At 43.1% G+C, this 20,479-nt stretch overlaps 26 pseudogenes; all 26 read right to left on the bottom strand.

The window, feature by feature from the left end:
- Nucleotides 1-1,850: 1,850 nt before the first annotated feature.
- LOC123468622 lies at nucleotides 1,851-1,969 on the bottom strand (annotated as a pseudogene).
- Nucleotides 1,970-2,327: 358 nt separating this feature from the next.
- LOC123468620 lies at nucleotides 2,328-2,446 on the bottom strand (annotated as a pseudogene).
- Nucleotides 2,447-2,804: 358 nt separating this feature from the next.
- LOC123468619 lies at nucleotides 2,805-2,923 on the bottom strand (annotated as a pseudogene).
- A 358-nt stretch (nucleotides 2,924-3,281) lies between these two features.
- On the bottom strand, nucleotides 3,282-3,400 carry LOC123468618 (annotated as a pseudogene).
- A 357-nt stretch (nucleotides 3,401-3,757) lies between these two features.
- Nucleotides 3,758-3,876, bottom strand: LOC123468617 (annotated as a pseudogene).
- A 358-nt stretch (nucleotides 3,877-4,234) lies between these two features.
- Nucleotides 4,235-4,353, bottom strand: LOC123468616 (annotated as a pseudogene).
- A 358-nt stretch (nucleotides 4,354-4,711) lies between these two features.
- Nucleotides 4,712-4,830, bottom strand: LOC123468615 (annotated as a pseudogene).
- A 358-nt stretch (nucleotides 4,831-5,188) lies between these two features.
- On the bottom strand, nucleotides 5,189-5,307 carry LOC123468614 (annotated as a pseudogene).
- Nucleotides 5,308-5,665: 358 nt separating this feature from the next.
- LOC123468613 lies at nucleotides 5,666-5,784 on the bottom strand (annotated as a pseudogene).
- Nucleotides 5,785-6,142: 358 nt separating this feature from the next.
- Nucleotides 6,143-6,261, bottom strand: LOC123468612 (annotated as a pseudogene).
- A 358-nt stretch (nucleotides 6,262-6,619) lies between these two features.
- On the bottom strand, nucleotides 6,620-6,738 carry LOC123468611 (annotated as a pseudogene).
- Nucleotides 6,739-7,096: 358 nt separating this feature from the next.
- LOC123468609 lies at nucleotides 7,097-7,215 on the bottom strand (annotated as a pseudogene).
- Nucleotides 7,216-7,573: 358 nt separating this feature from the next.
- LOC123468608 lies at nucleotides 7,574-7,692 on the bottom strand (annotated as a pseudogene).
- A 358-nt stretch (nucleotides 7,693-8,050) lies between these two features.
- LOC123468607 lies at nucleotides 8,051-8,169 on the bottom strand (annotated as a pseudogene).
- A 358-nt stretch (nucleotides 8,170-8,527) lies between these two features.
- Nucleotides 8,528-8,646, bottom strand: LOC123468606 (annotated as a pseudogene).
- A 358-nt stretch (nucleotides 8,647-9,004) lies between these two features.
- Nucleotides 9,005-9,123, bottom strand: LOC123468605 (annotated as a pseudogene).
- Nucleotides 9,124-9,481: 358 nt separating this feature from the next.
- On the bottom strand, nucleotides 9,482-9,600 carry LOC123468604 (annotated as a pseudogene).
- A 358-nt stretch (nucleotides 9,601-9,958) lies between these two features.
- Nucleotides 9,959-10,077, bottom strand: LOC123468603 (annotated as a pseudogene).
- Nucleotides 10,078-10,435: 358 nt separating this feature from the next.
- Nucleotides 10,436-10,554, bottom strand: LOC123468602 (annotated as a pseudogene).
- Nucleotides 10,555-10,912: 358 nt separating this feature from the next.
- On the bottom strand, nucleotides 10,913-11,031 carry LOC123468601 (annotated as a pseudogene).
- Nucleotides 11,032-11,389: 358 nt separating this feature from the next.
- LOC123468600 lies at nucleotides 11,390-11,508 on the bottom strand (annotated as a pseudogene).
- Nucleotides 11,509-11,866: 358 nt separating this feature from the next.
- Nucleotides 11,867-11,985, bottom strand: LOC123468626 (annotated as a pseudogene).
- Nucleotides 11,986-12,343: 358 nt separating this feature from the next.
- LOC123468625 lies at nucleotides 12,344-12,462 on the bottom strand (annotated as a pseudogene).
- A 358-nt stretch (nucleotides 12,463-12,820) lies between these two features.
- LOC123468621 lies at nucleotides 12,821-12,939 on the bottom strand (annotated as a pseudogene).
- A 358-nt stretch (nucleotides 12,940-13,297) lies between these two features.
- Nucleotides 13,298-13,416, bottom strand: LOC123468610 (annotated as a pseudogene).
- A 358-nt stretch (nucleotides 13,417-13,774) lies between these two features.
- Nucleotides 13,775-13,893, bottom strand: LOC123468599 (annotated as a pseudogene).
- Nucleotides 13,894-20,479: the final 6,586 nt, after the last annotated feature.

Raw genomic sequence — 20,479 nt, 5'->3', positions numbered from 1 at the left:
AGAGTGAAAGGCTACCTCTTGAAGTCCTACGATATCTAAATTACCGTCCCTGCAGAAATTTAAAAGAATTTGACGTCGCTCGACTGATCGAATACCTCCAATGTTGATAGAAGCGATTTTTAATTGTGAAGTCATGTGTTAGGTTTTTTGAGTACGGGAATGCCTGAAGTGGGTTTCGAATTTTGGGGCGTCAGGGTAGGTTTAAATCGTTTACTTCGTGGTACCGTGGGAATTTTCAGGGGGTCCTTAGTTTTGTCTGGATCAGTGGTATCAATTTCCCCCATGTCGGGTTCCATTGATTCCATGATAATTGTCACTGTTTCCTGGTCTTCTGTCTCTGTGTGAGGTGCTGCTATTTTGGATTTCGTAATTGGTTTCAAAGGGTTGTCTTTCGGAGGTACAGATGCGGGAGTGGTAGCGGTGTCACATTCCATGGTTTCAGTTTCCAAATTATTAGTACTTCCTGAGAGTGAATCTTGTGATTCACTCCCCAGAGGTACCTGGGAAACCATGGAATTTGCTACCACGGGAATTACTACGGGTGTCTGTTTAATAGTCTCTGTCTTTTTAGTCTTTTTGGCAACAGGTTTTTGGACAATGGTGGGTTCCTGATTTCGTTTTAAAGTTGGGCAGTCGTAGCTAAAGTGTGTCTCTTCGTCGCAAAGTCTGCAAGTGGGCTTTTGTCCGTCATACTTTACCATGGCACGATAACTGCCAATGGTAATGTATGAGGGAATGTTTTTCGTCACCGTCATTCTTACAATCATCCAAGTTGCTAGGACAGGGTATAAAACTTCATCCTCTGCCACCCGATAGCGCTCCCACCGAGCTTCAATTACATTTCCAAATTCCTTAAGACGTGTCTGAACTACTCCCAAGTCTAGGTTCTGTGGAATCCCTGCAATTCGAACAAATTTCTCTTGGACATTGCTATCCTTGATGACTACACTAACTTCTTTCCCCTCCAATTCGGTCCTGACGATACCACTGTGTTGGGACAAAAAACTTGAGGTATATGCCTCTGACGTAAACGTAATTCTAGCGACCTGGTTTCTCGTATCTAGCACAGCAACTAGGCCTAAGAGATCCTGAGCATCAACCTTCAAACTACGCACAAAACCATGAACCGTACGCATACTCAATTTCGGGAATTGAACCCCAAAATCAATATCTACACTATTGAGCCACTTGGCAGCCATTGTCCCCTAGACAATGTAAACAAACTGCCAAAAAAAGGGGAGGGGAAGGACCCCACACACGTAAACAAACACGACAAATAAAACAATTGGCAACAAAACACTACAAAAACAGCTAAACTATACAAAATAAACACTCAAAAACACGAATATAACAACAAAAAGTAATAAAAAATAACAAAAACTCACAAAATGATGGAAAAACGGGAGAACACAAAAAGACGTCTGCATCCGACGCAGCTTAACTTCTGGGAGCTGACGAGACCAGGCTTTTTCTGCGTGGTATGGCCGTTGACGTTTTAATACGAGACTGAATTGAATACACTCACGGAATGCTTTTCCAACATTGAAACCTACACAAGGACGATTGATTTCTATAATTAAGGATATTGGACTGGTAACCATCGTGTTCGTTGAGCCACCATTATTCTATGAGATAGAAATTCACATTCCTCGGTAAAGTTACTGCTGGTTAAGAACCGCTCTAAACTTCCCTTGTTGGTGTTTAAAAAAATAGCAATCAGTGTGTACGAGATGAAATAACAAAATTTACCACTAGATGGCGTTTAATAAAGTATCAAAATTCACCACGAGATGGTTTTAACTAAAACTTTGATTCATTTACGAAACTCTTGCTGGCTATAAAAGGTTTAATGCCAACAGCATCCCGTATTCCCAAGCGGTCACCCTTCTAGGTACTAACGGGACCCGACGCAGCTTAACTTCTGGGAGCTGACGAGACCAGGCTTTTTCTGCGTGGTATGGCCGTTGACGTTTTAATACGAGACTGAATTGAATACACTCACGGAATGCTTTTCCAACATTGAAACCTACACAAGGACGATTGATTTCTATAATTAAGGATATTGGACTGGTAACCATCGTGTTCGTTGAGCCACCATTATTCTATGAGATAGAAATTCACATTCCTCGGTAAAGTTACTGCTGGTTAAGAACCGCTCTAAACTTCCCTTGTTGGTGTTTAAAAAAATAGCAATCAGTGTGTACGAGATGAAATAACAAAATTTACCACTAGATGGCGTTTAATAAAGTATCAAAATTCACCACGAGATGGTTTTAACTAAAACTTTGATTCATTTACGAAACTCTTGCTGGCTATAAAAGGTTTAATGCCAACAGCATCCCGTATTCCCAAGCGGTCACCCTTCTAGGTACTAACGGGACCCGACGCAGCTTAACTTCTGGGAGCTGACGAGACCAGGCTTTTTCTGCGTGGTATGGCCGTTGACGTTTTAATACGAGACTGAATTGAATACACTCACGGAATGCTTTTCCAACATTGAAACCTACACAAGGACGATTGATTTCTATAATTAAGGATATTGGACTGGTAACCATCGTGTTCGTTGAGCCACCATTATTCTATGAGATAGAAATTCACATTCCTCGGTAAAGTTACTGCTGGTTAAGAACCGCTCTAAACTTCCCTTGTTGGTGTTTAAAAAAATAGCAATCAGTGTGTACGAGATGAAATAACAAAATTTACCACTAGATGGCGTTTAATAAAGTATCAAAATTCACCACGAGATGGTTTTAACTAAAACTTTGATTCATTTACGAAACTCTTGCTGGCTATAAAAGGTTTAATGCCAACAGCATCCCGTATTCCCAAGCGGTCACCCTTCTAGGTACTAACGGGACCCGACGCAGCTTAACTTCTGGGAGCTGACGAGACCAGGCTTTTTCTGCGTGGTATGGCCGTTGACGTTTTAATACGAGACTGAATTGAATACACTCACGGAATGCTTTTCCAACATTGAAACCTACACAAGGACGATTGATTTCTATAATTAAGGATATTGGACTGGTAACCATCGTGTTCGTTGAGCCACCATTATTCTATGAGATAGAAATTCACATTCCTCGGTAAAGTTACTGCTGGTTAAGAACCGCTCTAAACTTCCCTTGTTGGTGTTTAAAAAAATAGCAATCAGTGTGTACGAGATGAAATAACAAAATTTACCACTAGATGGCGTTTAATAAAGTATCAAAATTCACCACGAGATGGTTTTAACTAAAACTTTGATTCATTTACGAAACTCTTGCTGGCTATAAAAGGTTTAATGCCAACAGCATCCCGTATTCCCAAGCGGTCACCCTTCTAGGTACTAACGGGACCCGACGCAGCTTAACTTCTGGGAGCTGACGAGACCAGGCTTTTTCTGCGTGGTATGGCCGTTGACGTTTTAATACGAGACTGAATTGAATACACTCACGGAATGCTTTTCCAACATTGAAACCTACACAAGGACGATTGATTTCTATAATTAAGGATATTGGACTGGTAACCATCGTGTTCGTTGAGCCACCATTATTCTATGAGATAGAAATTCACATTCCTCGGTAAAGTTACTGCTGGTTAAGAACCGCTCTAAACTTCCCTTGTTGGTGTTTAAAAAAATAGCAATCAGTGTGTACGAGATGAAATAACAAAATTTACCACTAGATGGCGTTTAATAAAGTATCAAAATTCACCACGAGATGGTTTTAACTAAAACTTTGATTCATTTACGAAACTCTTGCTGGCTATAAAGGTTTAATGCCAACAGCATCCCGTATTCCCAAGCGGTCACCCTTCTAGGTACTAACGGGACCCGACGCAGCTTAACTTCTGGGAGCTGACGAGACCAGGCTTTTTCTGCGTGGTATGGCCGTTGACGTTTTAATACGAGACTGAATTGAATACACTCACGGAATGCTTTTCCAACATTGAAACCTACACAAGGACGATTGATTTCTATAATTAAGGATATTGGACTGGTAACCATCGTGTTCGTTGAGCCACCATTATTCTATGAGATAGAAATTCACATTCCTCGGTAAAGTTACTGCTGGTTAAGAACCGCTCTAAACTTCCCTTGTTGGTGTTTAAAAAAATAGCAATCAGTGTGTACGAGATGAAATAACAAAATTTACCACTAGATGGCGTTTAATAAAGTATCAAAATTCACCACGAGATGGTTTTAACTAAAACTTTGATTCATTTACGAAACTCTTGCTGGCTATAAAAGGTTTAATGCCAACAGCATCCCGTATTCCCAAGCGGTCACCCTTCTAGGTACTAACGGGACCCGACGCAGCTTAACTTCTGGGAGCTGACGAGACCAGGCTTTTTCTGCGTGGTATGGCCGTTGACGTTTTAATACGAGACTGAATTGAATACACTCACGGAATGCTTTTCCAACATTGAAACCTACACAAGGACGATTGATTTCTATAATTAAGGATATTGGACTGGTAACCATCGTGTTCGTTGAGCCACCATTATTCTATGAGATAGAAATTCACATTCCTCGGTAAAGTTACTGCTGGTTAAGAACCGCTCTAAACTTCCCTTGTTGGTGTTTAAAAAAATAGCAATCAGTGTGTACGAGATGAAATAACAAAATTTACCACTAGATGGCGTTTAATAAAGTATCAAAATTCACCACGAGATGGTTTTAACTAAAACTTTGATTCATTTACGAAACTCTTGCTGGCTATAAAAGGTTTAATGCCAACAGCATCCCGTATTCCCAAGCGGTCACCCTTCTAGGTACTAACGGGACCCGACGCAGCTTAACTTCTGGGAGCTGACGAGACCAGGCTTTTTCTGCGTGGTATGGCCGTTGACGTTTTAATACGAGACTGAATTGAATACACTCACGGAATGCTTTTCCAACATTGAAACCTACACAAGGACGATTGATTTCTATAATTAAGGATATTGGACTGGTAACCATCGTGTTCGTTGAGCCACCATTATTCTATGAGATAGAAATTCACATTCCTCGGTAAAGTTACTGCTGGTTAAGAACCGCTCTAAACTTCCCTTGTTGGTGTTTAAAAAAATAGCAATCAGTGTGTACGAGATGAAATAACAAAATTTACCACTAGATGGCGTTTAATAAAGTATCAAAATTCACCACGAGATGGTTTTAACTAAAACTTTGATTCATTTACGAAACTCTTGCTGGCTATAAAAGGTTTAATGCCAACAGCATCCCGTATTCCCAAGCGGTCACCCTTCTAGGTACTAACGGGACCCGACGCAGCTTAACTTCTGGGAGCTGACGAGACCAGGCTTTTTCTGCGTGGTATGGCCGTTGACGTTTTAATACGAGACTGAATTGAATACACTCACGGAATGCTTTTCCAACATTGAAACCTACACAAGGACGATTGATTTCTATAATTAAGGATATTGGACTGGTAACCATCGTGTTCGTTGAGCCACCATTATTCTATGAGATAGAAATTCACATTCCTCGGTAAAGTTACTGCTGGTTAAGAACCGCTCTAAACTTCCCTTGTTGGTGTTTAAAAAAATAGCAATCAGTGTGTACGAGATGAAATAACAAAATTTACCACTAGATGGCGTTTAATAAAGTATCAAAATTCACCACGAGATGGTTTTAACTAAAACTTTGATTCATTTACGAAACTCTTGCTGGCTATAAAAGGTTTAATGCCAACAGCATCCCGTATTCCCAAGCGGTCACCCTTCTAGGTACTAACGGGACCCGACGCAGCTTAACTTCTGGGAGCTGACGAGACCAGGCTTTTTCTGCGTGGTATGGCCGTTGACGTTTTAATACGAGACTGAATTGAATACACTCACGGAATGCTTTTCCAACATTGAAACCTACACAAGGACGATTGATTTCTATAATTAAGGATATTGGACTGGTAACCATCGTGTTCGTTGAGCCACCATTATTCTATGAGATAGAAATTCACATTCCTCGGTAAAGTTACTGCTGGTTAAGAACCGCTCTAAACTTCCCTTGTTGGTGTTTAAAAAAATAGCAATCAGTGTGTACGAGATGAAATAACAAAATTTACCACTAGATGGCGTTTAATAAAGTATCAAAATTCACCACGAGATGGTTTTAACTAAAACTTTGATTCATTTACGAAACTCTTGCTGGCTATAAAAGGTTTAATGCCAACAGCATCCCGTATTCCCAAGCGGTCACCCTTCTAGGTACTAACGGGACCCGACGCAGCTTAACTTCTGGGAGCTGACGAGACCAGGCTTTTTCTGCGTGGTATGGCCGTTGACGTTTTAATACGAGACTGAATTGAATACACTCACGGAATGCTTTTCCAACATTGAAACCTACACAAGGACGATTGATTTCTATAATTAAGGATATTGGACTGGTAACCATCGTGTTCGTTGAGCCACCATTATTCTATGAGATAGAAATTCACATTCCTCGGTAAAGTTACTGCTGGTTAAGAACCGCTCTAAACTTCCCTTGTTGGTGTTTAAAAAAATAGCAATCAGTGTGTACGAGATGAAATAACAAAATTTACCACTAGATGGCGTTTAATAAAGTATCAAAATTCACCACGAGATGGTTTTAACTAAAACTTTGATTCATTTACGAAACTCTTGCTGGCTATAAAAGGTTTAATGCCAACAGCATCCCGTATTCCCAAGCGGTCACCCTTCTAGGTACTAACGGGACCCGACGCAGCTTAACTTCTGGGAGCTGACGAGACCAGGCTTTTTCTGCGTGGTATGGCCGTTGACGTTTTAATACGAGACTGAATTGAATACACTCACGGAATGCTTTTCCAACATTGAAACCTACACAAGGACGATTGATTTCTATAATTAAGGATATTGGACTGGTAACCATCGTGTTCGTTGAGCCACCATTATTCTATGAGATAGAAATTCACATTCCTCGGTAAAGTTACTGCTGGTTAAGAACCGCTCTAAACTTCCCTTGTTGGTGTTTAAAAAAATAGCAATCAGTGTGTACGAGATGAAATAACAAAATTTACCACTAGATGGCGTTTAATAAAGTATCAAAATTCACCACGAGATGGTTTTAACTAAAACTTTGATTCATTTACGAAACTCTTGCTGGCTATAAAAGGTTTAATGCCAACAGCATCCCGTATTCCCAAGCGGTCACCCTTCTAGGTACTAACGGGACCCGACGCAGCTTAACTTCTGGGAGCTGACGAGACCAGGCTTTTTCTGCGTGGTATGGCCGTTGACGTTTTAATACGAGACTGAATTGAATACACTCACGGAATGCTTTTCCAACATTGAAACCTACACAAGGACGATTGATTTCTATAATTAAGGATATTGGACTGGTAACCATCGTGTTCGTTGAGCCACCATTATTCTATGAGATAGAAATTCACATTCCTCGGTAAAGTTACTGCTGGTTAAGAACCGCTCTAAACTTCCCTTGTTGGTGTTTAAAAAAATAGCAATCAGTGTGTACGAGATGAAATAACAAAATTTACCACTAGATGGCGTTTAATAAAGTATCAAAATTCACCACGAGATGGTTTTAACTAAAACTTTGATTCATTTACGAAACTCTTGCTGGCTATAAAAGGTTTAATGCCAACAGCATCCCGTATTCCCAAGCGGTCACCCTTCTAGGTACTAACGGGACCCGACGCAGCTTAACTTCTGGGAGCTGACGAGACCAGGCTTTTTCTGCGTGGTATGGCCGTTGACGTTTTAATACGAGACTGAATTGAATACACTCACGGAATGCTTTTCCAACATTGAAACCTACACAAGGACGATTGATTTCTATAATTAAGGATATTGGACTGGTAACCATCGTGTTCGTTGAGCCACCATTATTCTATGAGATAGAAATTCACATTCCTCGGTAAAGTTACTGCTGGTTAAGAACCGCTCTAAACTTCCCTTGTTGGTGTTTAAAAAAATAGCAATCAGTGTGTACGAGATGAAATAACAAAATTTACCACTAGATGGCGTTTAATAAAGTATCAAAATTCACCACGAGATGGTTTTAACTAAAACTTTGATTCATTTACGAAACTCTTGCTGGCTATAAAAGGTTTAATGCCAACAGCATCCCGTATTCCCAAGCGGTCACCCTTCTAGGTACTAACGGGACCCGACGCAGCTTAACTTCTGGGAGCTGACGAGACCAGGCTTTTTCTGCGTGGTATGGCCGTTGACGTTTTAATACGAGACTGAATTGAATACACTCACGGAATGCTTTTCCAACATTGAAACCTACACAAGGACGATTGATTTCTATAATTAAGGATATTGGACTGGTAACCATCGTGTTCGTTGAGCCACCATTATTCTATGAGATAGAAATTCACATTCCTCGGTAAAGTTACTGCTGGTTAAGAACCGCTCTAAACTTCCCTTGTTGGTGTTTAAAAAAATAGCAATCAGTGTGTACGAGATGAAATAACAAAATTTACCACTAGATGGCGTTTAATAAAGTATCAAAATTCACCACGAGATGGTTTTAACTAAAACTTTGATTCATTTACGAAACTCTTGCTGGCTATAAAAGGTTTAATGCCAACAGCATCCCGTATTCCCAAGCGGTCACCCTTCTAGGTACTAACGGGACCCGACGCAGCTTAACTTCTGGGAGCTGACGAGACCAGGCTTTTTCTGCGTGGTATGGCCGTTGACGTTTTAATACGAGACTGAATTGAATACACTCACGGAATGCTTTTCCAACATTGAAACCTACACAAGGACGATTGATTTCTATAATTAAGGATATTGGACTGGTAACCATCGTGTTCGTTGAGCCACCATTATTCTATGAGATAGAAATTCACATTCCTCGGTAAAGTTACTGCTGGTTAAGAACCGCTCTAAACTTCCCTTGTTGGTGTTTAAAAAAATAGCAATCAGTGTGTACGAGATGAAATAACAAAATTTACCACTAGATGGCGTTTAATAAAGTATCAAAATTCACCACGAGATGGTTTTAACTAAAACTTTGATTCATTTACGAAACTCTTGCTGGCTATTAAAGGTTTAATGCCAACAGCATCCCGTATTCCCAAGCGGTCACCCTTCTAGGTACTAACGGGACCCGACGCAGCTTAACTTCTGGGAGCTGACGAGACCAGGCTTTTTCTGCGTGGTATGGCCGTTGACGTTTTAATACGAGACTGAATTGAATACACTCACGGAATGCTTTTCCAACATTGAAACCTACACAAGGACGATTGATTTCTATAATTAAGGATATTGGACTGGTAACCATCGTGTTCGTTGAGCCACCATTATTCTATGAGATAGAAATTCACATTCCTCGGTAAAGTTACTGCTGGTTAAGAACCGCTCTAAACTTCCCTTGTTGGTGTTTAAAAAAATAGCAATCAGTGTGTACGAGATGAAATAACAAAATTTACCACTAGATGGCGTTTAATAAAGTATCAAAATTCACCACGAGATGGTTTTAACTAAAACTTTGATTCATTTACGAAACTCTTGCTGGCTATAAAAGGTTTAATGCCAACAGCATCCCGTATTCCCAAGCGGTCACCCTTCTAGGTACTAACGGGACCCGACGCAGCTTAACTTCTGGGAGCTGACGAGACCAGGCTTTTTCTGCGTGGTATGGCCGTTGACGTTTTAATACGAGACTGAATTGAATACACTCACGGAATGCTTTTCCAACATTGAAACCTACACAAGGACGATTGATTTCTATAATTAAGGATATTGGACTGGTAACCATCGTGTTCGTTGAGCCACCATTATTCTATGAGATAGAAATTCACATTCCTCGGTAAAGTTACTGCTGGTTAAGAACCGCTCTAAACTTCCCTTGTTGGTGTTTAAAAAAATAGCAATCAGTGTGTACGAGATGAAATAACAAAATTTACCACTAGATGGCGTTTAATAAAGTATCAAAATTCACCACGAGATGGTTTTAACTAAAACTTTGATTCATTTACGAAACTCTTGCTGGCTATAAAAGGTTTAATGCCAACAGCATCCCGTATTCCCAAGCGGTCACCCTTCTAGGTACTAACGGGACCCGACGCAGCTTAACTTCTGGGAGCTGACGAGACCAGGCTTTTTCTGCGTGGTATGGCCGTTGACGTTTTAATACGAGACTGAATTGAATACACTCACGGAATGCTTTTCCAACATTGAAACCTACACAAGGACGATTGATTTCTATAATTAAGGATATTGGACTGGTAACCATCGTGTTCGTTGAGCCACCATTATTCTATGAGATAGAAATTCACATTCCTCGGTAAAGTTACTGCTGGTTAAGAACCGCTCTAAACTTCCCTTGTTGGTGTTTAAAAAAATAGCAATCAGTGTGTACGAGATGAAATAACAAAATTTACCACTAGATGGCGTTTAATAAAGTATCAAAATTCACCACGAGATGGTTTTAACTAAAACTTTGATTCATTTACGAAACTCTTGCTGGCTATAAAAGGTTTAATGCCAACAGCATCCCGTATTCCCAAGCGGTCACCCTTCTAGGTACTAACGGGACCCGACGCAGCTTAACTTCTGGGAGCTGACGAGACCAGGCTTTTTCTGCGTGGTATGGCCGTTGACGTTTTAATACGAGACTGAATTGAATACACTCACGGAATGCTTTTCCAACATTGAAACCTACACAAGGACGATTGATTTCTATAATTAAGGATATTGGACTGGTAACCATCGTGTTCGTTGAGCCACCATTATTCTATGAGATAGAAATTCACATTCCTCGGTAAAGTTACTGCTGGTTAAGAACCGCTCTAAACTTCCCTTGTTGGTGTTTAAAAAAATAGCAATCAGTGTGTACGAGATGAAATAACAAAATTTACCACTAGATGGCGTTTAATAAAGTATCAAAATTCACCACGAGATGGTTTTAACTAAAACTTTGATTCATTTACGAAACTCTTGCTGGCTATAAAAGGTTTAATGCCAACAGCATCCCGTATTCCCAAGCGGTCACCCTTCTAGGTACTAACGGGACCCGACGCAGCTTAACTTCTGGGAGCTGACGAGACCAGGCTTTTTCTGCGTGGTATGGCCGTTGACGTTTTAATACGAGACTGAATTGAATACACTCACGGAATGCTTTTCCAACATTGAAACCTACACAAGGACGATTGATTTCTATAATTAAGGATATTGGACTGGTAACCATCGTGTTCGTTGAGCCACCATTATTCTATGAGATAGAAATTCACATTCCTCGGTAAAGTTACTGCTGGTTAAGAACCGCTCTAAACTTCCCTTGTTGGTGTTTAAAAAAATAGCAATCAGTGTGTACGAGATGAAATAACAAAATTTACCACTAGATGGCGTTTAATAAAGTATCAAAATTCACCACGAGATGGTTTTAACTAAAACTTTGATTCATTTACGAAACTCTTGCTGGCTATAAAAGGTTTAATGCCAACAGCATCCCGTATTCCCAAGCGGTCACCCTTCTAGGTACTAACGGGACCCGACGCAGCTTAACTTCTGGGAGCTGACGAGACCAGGCTTTTTCTGCGTGGTATGGCCGTTGACGTTTTAATACGAGACTGAATTGAATACACTCACGGAATGCTTTTCCAACATTGAAACCTACACAAGGACGATTGATTTCTATAATTAAGGATATTGGACTGGTAACCATCGTGTTCGTTGAGCCACCATTATTCTATGAGATAGAAATTCACATTCCTCGGTAAAGTTACTGCTGGTTAAGAACCGCTCTAAACTTCCCTTGTTGGTGTTTAAAAAAATAGCAATCAGTGTGTACGAGATGAAATAACAAAATTTACCACTAGATGGCGTTTAATAAAGTATCAAAATTCACCACGAGATGGTTTTAACTAAAACTTTGATTCATTTACGAAACTCTTGCTGGCTATAAAAGGTTTAATGCCAACAGCATCCCGTATTCCCAAGCGGTCACCCTTCTAGGTACTAACGGGACCCGACGCAGCTTAACTTCTGGGAGCTGACGAGACCAGGCTTTTTCTGCGTGGTATGGCCGTTGACGTTTTAATACGAGACTGAATTGAATACACTCACGGAATGCTTTTCCAACATTGAAACCTACACAAGGACGATTGATTTCTATAATTAAGGATATTGGACTGGTAACCATCGTGTTCGTTGAGCCACCATTATTCTATGAGATAGAAATTCACATTCCTCGGTAAAGTTACTGCTGGTTAAGAACCGCTCTAAACTTCCCTTGTTGGTGTTTAAAAAAATAGCAATCAGTGTGTACGAGATGAAATAACAAAATTTACCACTAGATGGCGTTTAATAAAGTATCAAAATTCACCACGAGATGGTTTTAACTAAAACTTTGATTCATTTACGAAACTCTTGCTGGCTATAAAAGGTTTAATGCCAACAGCATCCCGTATTCCCAAGCGGTCACCCTTCTAGGTACTAACGGGACCCGACGCAGCTTAACTTCTGGGAGCTGACGAGACCAGGCTTTTTCTGCGTGGTATGGCCGTTGACGTTTTAATACGAGACTGAATTGAATACACTCACGGAATGCTTTTCCAACATTGAAACCTACACAAGGACGATTGATTTCTATAATTAAGGATATTGGACTGGTAACCATCGTGTTCGTTGAGCCACCATTATTCTATGAGATAGAAATTCACATTCCTCGGTAAAGTTACTGCTGGTTAAGAACCGCTCTAAACTTCCCTTGTTGGTGTTTAAAAAAATAGCAATCAGTGTGTACGAGATGAAATAACAAAATTTACCACTAGATGGCGTTTAATAAAGTATCAAAATTCACCACGAGATGGTTTTAACTAAAACTTTGATTCATTTACGAAACTCTTGCTGGCTATAAAAGGTTTAATGCCAACAGCATCCCGTATTCCCAAGCGGTCACCCTTCTAGGTACTAACGGGACCCGACGCAGCTTAACTTCTGGGAGCTGACGAGACCAGGCTTTTTCTGCGTGGTATGGCCGTTGACGTTTTAATACGAGACTGAATTGAATACACTCACGGAATGCTTTTCCAACATTGAAACCTACACAAGGACGATTGATTTCTATAATTAAGGATATTGGACTGGTAACCATCGTGTTCGTTGAGCCACCATTATTCTATGAGATAGAAATTCACATTCCTCGGTAAAGTTACTGCTGGTTAAGAACCGCTCTAAACTTCCCTTGTTGGTGTTTAAAAAAATAGCAATCAGTGTGTACGAGATGAAATAACAAAATTTACCACTAGATGGCGTTTAATAAAGTATCAAAATTCACCACGAGATGGTTTTAACTAAAACTTTGATTCATTTACGAAACTCTTGCTGGCTATAAAAGGTTTAATGCCAACAGCATCCCGTATTCCCAAGCGGTCACCCTTCTAGGTACTAACGGGACCCGACGCAGCTTAACTTCTGGGAGCTGACGAGACCAGGCTTTTTCTGCGTGGTATGGCCGTTGACGTTTTAATACGAGACTGAATTGAATACACTCACGGAATGCTTTTCCAACATTGAAACCTACACAAGGACGATTGATTTCTATAATTAAGGATATTGGACTGGTAACCATCGTGTTCGTTGAGCCACCATTATTCTATGAGATAGAAATTCACATTCCTCGGTAAAGTTACTGCTGGTTAAGAACCGCTCTAAACTTCCCTTGTTGGTGTTTAAAAAAATAGCAATCAGTGTGTACGAGATGAAATAACAAAATTTACCACTAGATGGCGTTTAATAAAGTATCAAAATTCACCACGAGATGGTTTTAACTAAAACTTTGATTCATTTACGAAACTCTTGCTGGCTATAAAAGGTTTAATGCCAACAGCATCCCGTATTCCCAAGCGGTCACCCTTCTAGGTACTAACGGGACCCGACGCAGCTTAACTTCTGGGAGCTGACGAGACCAGGCTTTTTCTGCGTGGTATGGCCGTTGACGTTTTAATACGAGACTGAATTGAATACACTCACGGAATGATTTTCCAACATTGAAACCTACACAAAGACGATTGATTTCTATAATTAAGGATATTGGACTGCTGCTTCCAAGCTGTCACCCTTCTTTTTTTTTATTATAAAATTCTCTTTTTTTCTATTAATTTTCAATTTTCAAAAAACAAAACAAACAAAAGCAAACAAAAACAAACAAATAATTTCGCCCCTCGGATTCAGACGTTATTAGGGACAGCTAATTGGGGCATTAAAACAAACGAAACAAAAAAAAATTTTTTGGTCGCCGGATGCAGACGTTAACAAAGGGATATAAACGAAAATGTGGCAATGTTGGGGACTATAATAATAAACAAAACAAAAACAAAAACAAACAAATGCAATGTGTGTTGAGGTGGGATAATACCGTAAAATAAAACAAAACAAAAGTAAACAAAGCAGATCACTTGGTAGCAGAAGACTTGGTAACAGAAAATATAAACAAAAATATACCAAGGCCATTGATGTTGGGAAAAGGAAATACAAAATAAACAAAAATAAACAAAATATACTAAAATTTATGGTAAATATGAGGTAGGACATAGGGATCTAGGTTGACGAAGGGCTTTCTATAGGCTCTCTACTTCTTCTAGACGTGGGACGTGAAGGTGACTTCTTTCCTTCCAGGTGATGAAGAGGTAAGCAGCCAGAAGAGTGAAAGAAAACTGGAGATTTCCTATTGGTCCAAAATGGCCACGTATCAAATCTTCCTTTGACGAACTGCAGCCCATCTGACGCATAGTTCCTTCCAACCAGCTCCAAACGATGAGGCGTTCAGGACACTGGTACATCAGATGCTCATCGGTTTCGGGGTCTTCATTGCAGAATGGGCATGTTGCATCTTTGGGGGGGTCCAACCGATGGCATCTGGTCCTGGTAGGGAGAAGTTGCTGGTTGAACAGGAAAATGGTCTCTCTGATGTTAGTTGGAAGGGCTGCAGTCTCCTTCCAGATACGTGGCAAATCCAGATTAGGCCTCAGGATCTCCAGTTTTCCCATTGTCGTTTCCTCCAGGATCCAATGGTTGTAAGTTTTTCGATGAACCATTGGATTCCCCTGCACCAGAATGGAAGATGCGAAAAGTTGCTTGTTTTGATGCAGGGGTTCCTGAAGGTAATAGGGTCTCTTCATGACTGCTACAGGTGTGGTGTTGTCCTTGTAGAGTGGCAATAAGGTTCGGAGAGAAAAGGACATCCAATAACGAAGTAGAGAGCTTTCTGGACTGCTGGGCCCTGTCAGGACTTTGTACAAGGGGCAGAGGAAAAGGGAACGGTAAAAGAGGTGTGTGTTGACCATTCCCATTCCCCCCTCTTTGAGAGTACGGAAAATTACGGGTTTTTTCGGCCTTTGTACTTTCCCCATCCATAGAAATTTCATGACAGCCTTCGATATCTGGTCAGCCATTTTTTTATTATAAGGTTATACCTGTGCAAAGTACACAGTTCCGGAGAGAGCCTTCGACTTAAGGAACATTACCCTCTGGTAAATATTAAACCGTCGACTGGCATTCTCTCGCAGAATACCATTTAAAGAGCTAAATGCATCATTCCAAACCCTCCTAGCTGTCTCTACTATGGAAAGGGGAAATTTAATTCCTAACAGGGACAATGTTGGCGCTGACGCAAGCCACTCAAGAGGCCAAATTGATGTAGAGCTCCAAGTCCCGAGTCCCAGGGCTTTTGTTTTCTCCTTATTCATCCTTGAATTTGTCCACTGACAGAAAATATCAAGGATTTGTCCTGCCCTGGTAAAATCTTCGTCACAAGAAACGAAAATGGTGACGTCATCAACAAAGGCTCCTGACAGTGAGTTTTTCATTAAACAATGATATACCCTTGAGAACTCGAGATAAAAGCACAAGCAAAGGCTCAATGTATATAACGAAGAGATGGACCGATAGGGGGCATCCCTGGCGAATCGACTGAATATTGTAACAGTATGTTGTATTGACGGTTCACAAGACTAAGACTGGGGGCTTGATACACGACAACGGGGGACTATATATGGGGGGAACACTGACGTCACACGTCCGGTAGCATTGCATACCGGATCACATAACGTGGTCATTGACCACGTGATATCCCCCCCTCTAGCTGCATTCGTCCCCGAATGCATTACTAAAAAAACAAACATTACAAAAAAAGATATACCGAAAGAAAACCGGGAACATTGGTACATGATATAGGCCACATGACACCCCCCCAAAAAAACAAAAACATCATCCTTTTTTTTTCGGCGGTACTCCACCGCCGCGCACGTCGCTTCTTAGCTTCTTCTTCTACGAACTCCTCCACTATCCGTAGGCGTTCCCGAAGGTCAGCCCTATTAACGTCTCCTTTTCTCCCACGGCACCACTGGATGCTGAACACAGCCACACTGGCCATAAACAACGCTGCTCCCACACCCCATAGCTCGAATGGGTATGTATGATGTTCCGCCGCTCGTTTTTCCCTCTCCGAGTCGTCTACTGAGTCGTCTACCGACCGCAGTTGAGTAGGTGGGAAAAGTTCCCCCATCCGCGGTCCTAGTAGTCCTAGCAGAAGGAGAAGAGCCCCCACTGCCACCTGCGGCATTTGTCCGTATCGTACCGGTGGCATCCGAACTCGTGTTGATCGACGCACCTGATCGTCCACACTTTCATTTCGAGCTTCTTGCACCTCCTCGTCCAGGGGTATAGTCTCTCTAGTTTCAACCTCTCGGTCACGGATGTCCTTTCCCCTGGCCTCTATTGTCTGCCCTGCTGCCGTACTCAGTCCTAGTTGGTCTCCGGGCCGCGAGAAATAGTCGCCATATTCCACTAACACTTCTCGGATCTTTTCTCTGTCTGTCGGCATTAATCCTTCTCCAATCCTGCTGTCAAATTTGTGCTCCTGACGCGCTTTCTTCTCTGCCTCTGCTGTCGCGACGGCTACTGGCGTGTCTCCCTCCTTGATTTCGGTCACTGGCTCGATTATTCCTAACACCGTCCCCTCTTCGATCCATTGTTTGTGGTCCGATAAGTGGGTTATCGCCATCTGTCCGATTGTTCCCACGCCGCTAACTAGGACCTTACCCGTCGACACCCTTTTCGTCGTCTGCAATGCTTGGGATGGTTCCATCAGTGCACCTTCGCCAAACCCATTCAAATCTAGTGGTTGAGTTGCGACCACTTTCCTCGATCGGGGTGGGACCTCGCATCCATTCTGGACTACTAGTTTCGGTGCTTCCTCCGTCATCTCTTCCACCGGTGCTCCCATGGCAGTGTCTCCAATGAAGATCTCCGGTAGCGCCCCAATCTTCATCCGCGTTCCAAGTTTTTCCAACATGTCTTTCCCCAGAAATAAGTCGATGTCGCCGTTCAGAACCAAAGCCTCCCCCTTGACGGTCATCCTCCCATCTGATACTGACAGCATTGCGGCTCCTCCCGGTTGAATCTCCTTGCCGTCAACTGATACTAGACGATTTGCGCGCCATGGTGTCACTGTTACCCCTAGTTCTCTTACTAATTTGGGCGAACACACGGACACTCCCGCCCCTGTATCTATCACGGCAGCCACCCGTTTTCCCCAGCACCACACATCCAGTACTACCATCCTCTGGATGTCAATTTTCAGAATTGGCCATGCTAGCACCTCCGGGTCTACATGCTGTGTCCCTACTAGACCATTTACTTGCCTACCCTCTCCAGCGAATCGCACCTTCCGTTGCTGTTGTGGTGCCCCTCCTTCTCGCTGGGAGCTCGGGCAGTCACGACGTATGTGTCCTATTCCTTCACACCCGTAGCATACGACCTGTCCGTCCGGTGTCCGACCCCTCAGGCCTCCCTGACCGTTTGATCTTGTTGGACACTCTCTCCCGATGTGTCCCTCCGTCTTACATCTGCTGCAGATAGGTTCCCCATCCGAAGTCCATTTCAGTATCGATCGGTTATCCGACCGATACTGTTGACTCTCCGCTCTTTCTCCTTGCTGTGCGGCTGCCCCTGATGCGTTCCTTAATGCAACGGCTCCCATCAGTCCCTCTAGCAATTTTTCTATTCGATCCATTCTCTCACTTCCCGCCGTTGGTGTTGGTTTTCCGACCACGCCCATCGCCCATTCCTCGTGTCTTGCTCGGGAAGTCATTTCCTGATACCGCTTAATTTCTTGAAGGAATTCGTCACATGAGTTGGGTTTCAAACTCCAGAGTTTCTCTAGTAAACTTGGCTTGAGTCCTCTCCATAGGTGCGCCAATCTCGTAGCTTTGGACATATTCGGGTCTACTCTGCGGCATAAATCCAGGATGTCGTAAAAATACTCGATCGTGGATTCCTCGATTCCTTGTTTGCGTTCTCTCAGTTTCGCTTCATTGAATCGATTCTGATTGACTGGCTTGAATTGCTCCAACAGCTGTGTTTTTACTCCGGGTACACTTGGCGGTCCTGCAACATCCTCCCATTCGGCTGCTAGTTGTCCCGCGGCCTCTTTGTATGAGTACCACTTCTGCGCTGCCCCGGACAGCGACAGCTCCACGTGGTCGCGAAGTTCTTCATCTCCCCATCGATTATATCTCCCGATTCTTTCGTATCGATGCATCCACTGCACGACGTCTTCCCCGTCCTTCCCCCCGAAGGTGGGTGGGGATTGGAATTTTATCTGTGCGGCCATCGCGTGCCTTGCGCCCACTTGCTGTTGAGCTGCTCTGAATCCGCGGATGTAGCTACTGATATTCGATGATCTTCTTCTCAAATCCGTGAAATCCCACTCTGGCTGCTCTTCTCCGTGTTCTCCCGATCCTTCTTCCTCTTCGGCGTCCTCCCACCGCTTAGTTTCCTCCTCACTGAATGTGAGATGATACTCCTGCCGAACGGATGCCGGTCGCTGCTCCTGTTGGGGTTCGTTAGCCCCGTCCTCTATTTCTCCTCGCTCTTCCGTTCCGCTCTCCCTCAACGGTCGACTGTGCGTCCTCGCCCGCCCCTGGGATGCACTCCCGATCTCGGGTATCCCCCAACTACCCCGTGCCACGAACCGTCCCCGAGCGTCTCGGATTCTCTCCCCGCTCCTTACGTCCTCCTCTCCTATCATCTACTTCCCGCAATCCTCGCACCGCCTGTTTCTTGCCGAACTCTTCGGCTTCCGGTTCACTTCTCCGCTTCTTGCCAACAACTTTGGCTCACGGTTCACTTCTCCGATTCTTGCCGAAAACTTCGGCTCACGGTTCACTGCCCCGATTCTTGCCGAACACTTCGGCTCACGGTCACTTCTCCGCTTCTTGCAGAACTCTTCGGCTCACGGTTCACTGCCCCGATTCTTGCCGAACACTTCGGCTCACGGTCACTTCTCCGCTTCTTGCCGAACTCTTCGGCTCACGGTTCACTGCCCCGATTCTTGCCGAACACTTCGGCTCACGGTCACTTCTCCGCTTCTTGCCGAACTCTTCGGCTCACGGTTCACTGCCCCGATTCTTGCCGACCACTTCGGCTCACGGTTTCCACTATCCACGTTCCCTCAATGTACCCGTCTGCCCCACCTTAGCCCTTTTCACCGTTTTCCCCCGGCGTCTCTCCTTCGTTATGCTTCCCCCGATTGCCCTACGGTCGGAGCCGTGACCCCGTACCCCAACAATTTAAGGTGCTAAAACCAGTTGGGTCGTCGACTCTCAGGGGTCCCTGACAGCCACCGCCTCCGCAGCACAGAATCGAAGAGAAACACAACCACAAAAGAGACTTACCGGAGGTTCTGCATCTCCACCATGTACCGGTATGTTGTATTGACGGTTCACAAGACTAAGACTGGGGGCTTGATACACGACAACGGATGACTATATATGGGGGGGAACACTGACGTCACACGTCCGGTAGCATTGCATACCGGATCACATAACGTGATCATTGACCACGTGACAATATCACTAATCACCCCAGCCACCTCCGATCCGTTGAGGATTGATATTCCTGATACAGAATACATAGTCTGTAACCAACGGACGAAAGTGGTTGGGTAACCCATAACATCCAGAATCCTCCAGAGGACTTCCCTGTTAACCAGGTCGTAGGCCTTTTCAAAGTCAACTCCAACAATGGCAGCGCCCATACCCCGAATCGAAAAGTTGGAAGAGTCATGACATCCCCGGTCATCAACGAATTGAATGACATCTCTATAAAGACTTAAGTTATCAAAAATCAATCTACCAGGTACCCCACCTTTTTGATGAGGCCCTATGGTAGATCACAGTGTCTGCCTCAATCGTCTCGCTAAGACAGATGCCATGACTTTGTAGTCTTAATTAAAAAGAGAAATTGGCCGAAAATTAGAAATTCCACAAAGTCCTGAAGACTTGGGAATTAGCCTGACCGCCGCTTGGCCCTGCGAAGACGCCAGAGATTCTCTTTCTAGGATATGATTAAACATATCCAAGAAATGGGGGGCGATCACGTCCCAAAATTCGACGTAAAACTCGTAAGAAATGCCATCGGTGCCAGGAGATTTGTTTGACTTCATTGCTATTAGAGCAGCTCTAATCTCAAGAATCGAAATCGGTGCCGTTAGGTTTGGGGTTGGCTTAAAACAAACTCTTTC

This window comes from Daphnia magna, unplaced genomic scaffold, assembly GCF_020631705.1.
Source record: "Daphnia magna isolate NIES unplaced genomic scaffold, ASM2063170v1.1 Dm_contigs381, whole genome shotgun sequence".
Classification (NCBI taxonomy): Eukaryota; Metazoa; Arthropoda; class Branchiopoda; order Diplostraca; family Daphniidae; genus Daphnia; species Daphnia magna.
Note: the sequence above shows the minus strand (reverse complement) of the source record. Positions and strands in the feature narration are given on the sequence as shown.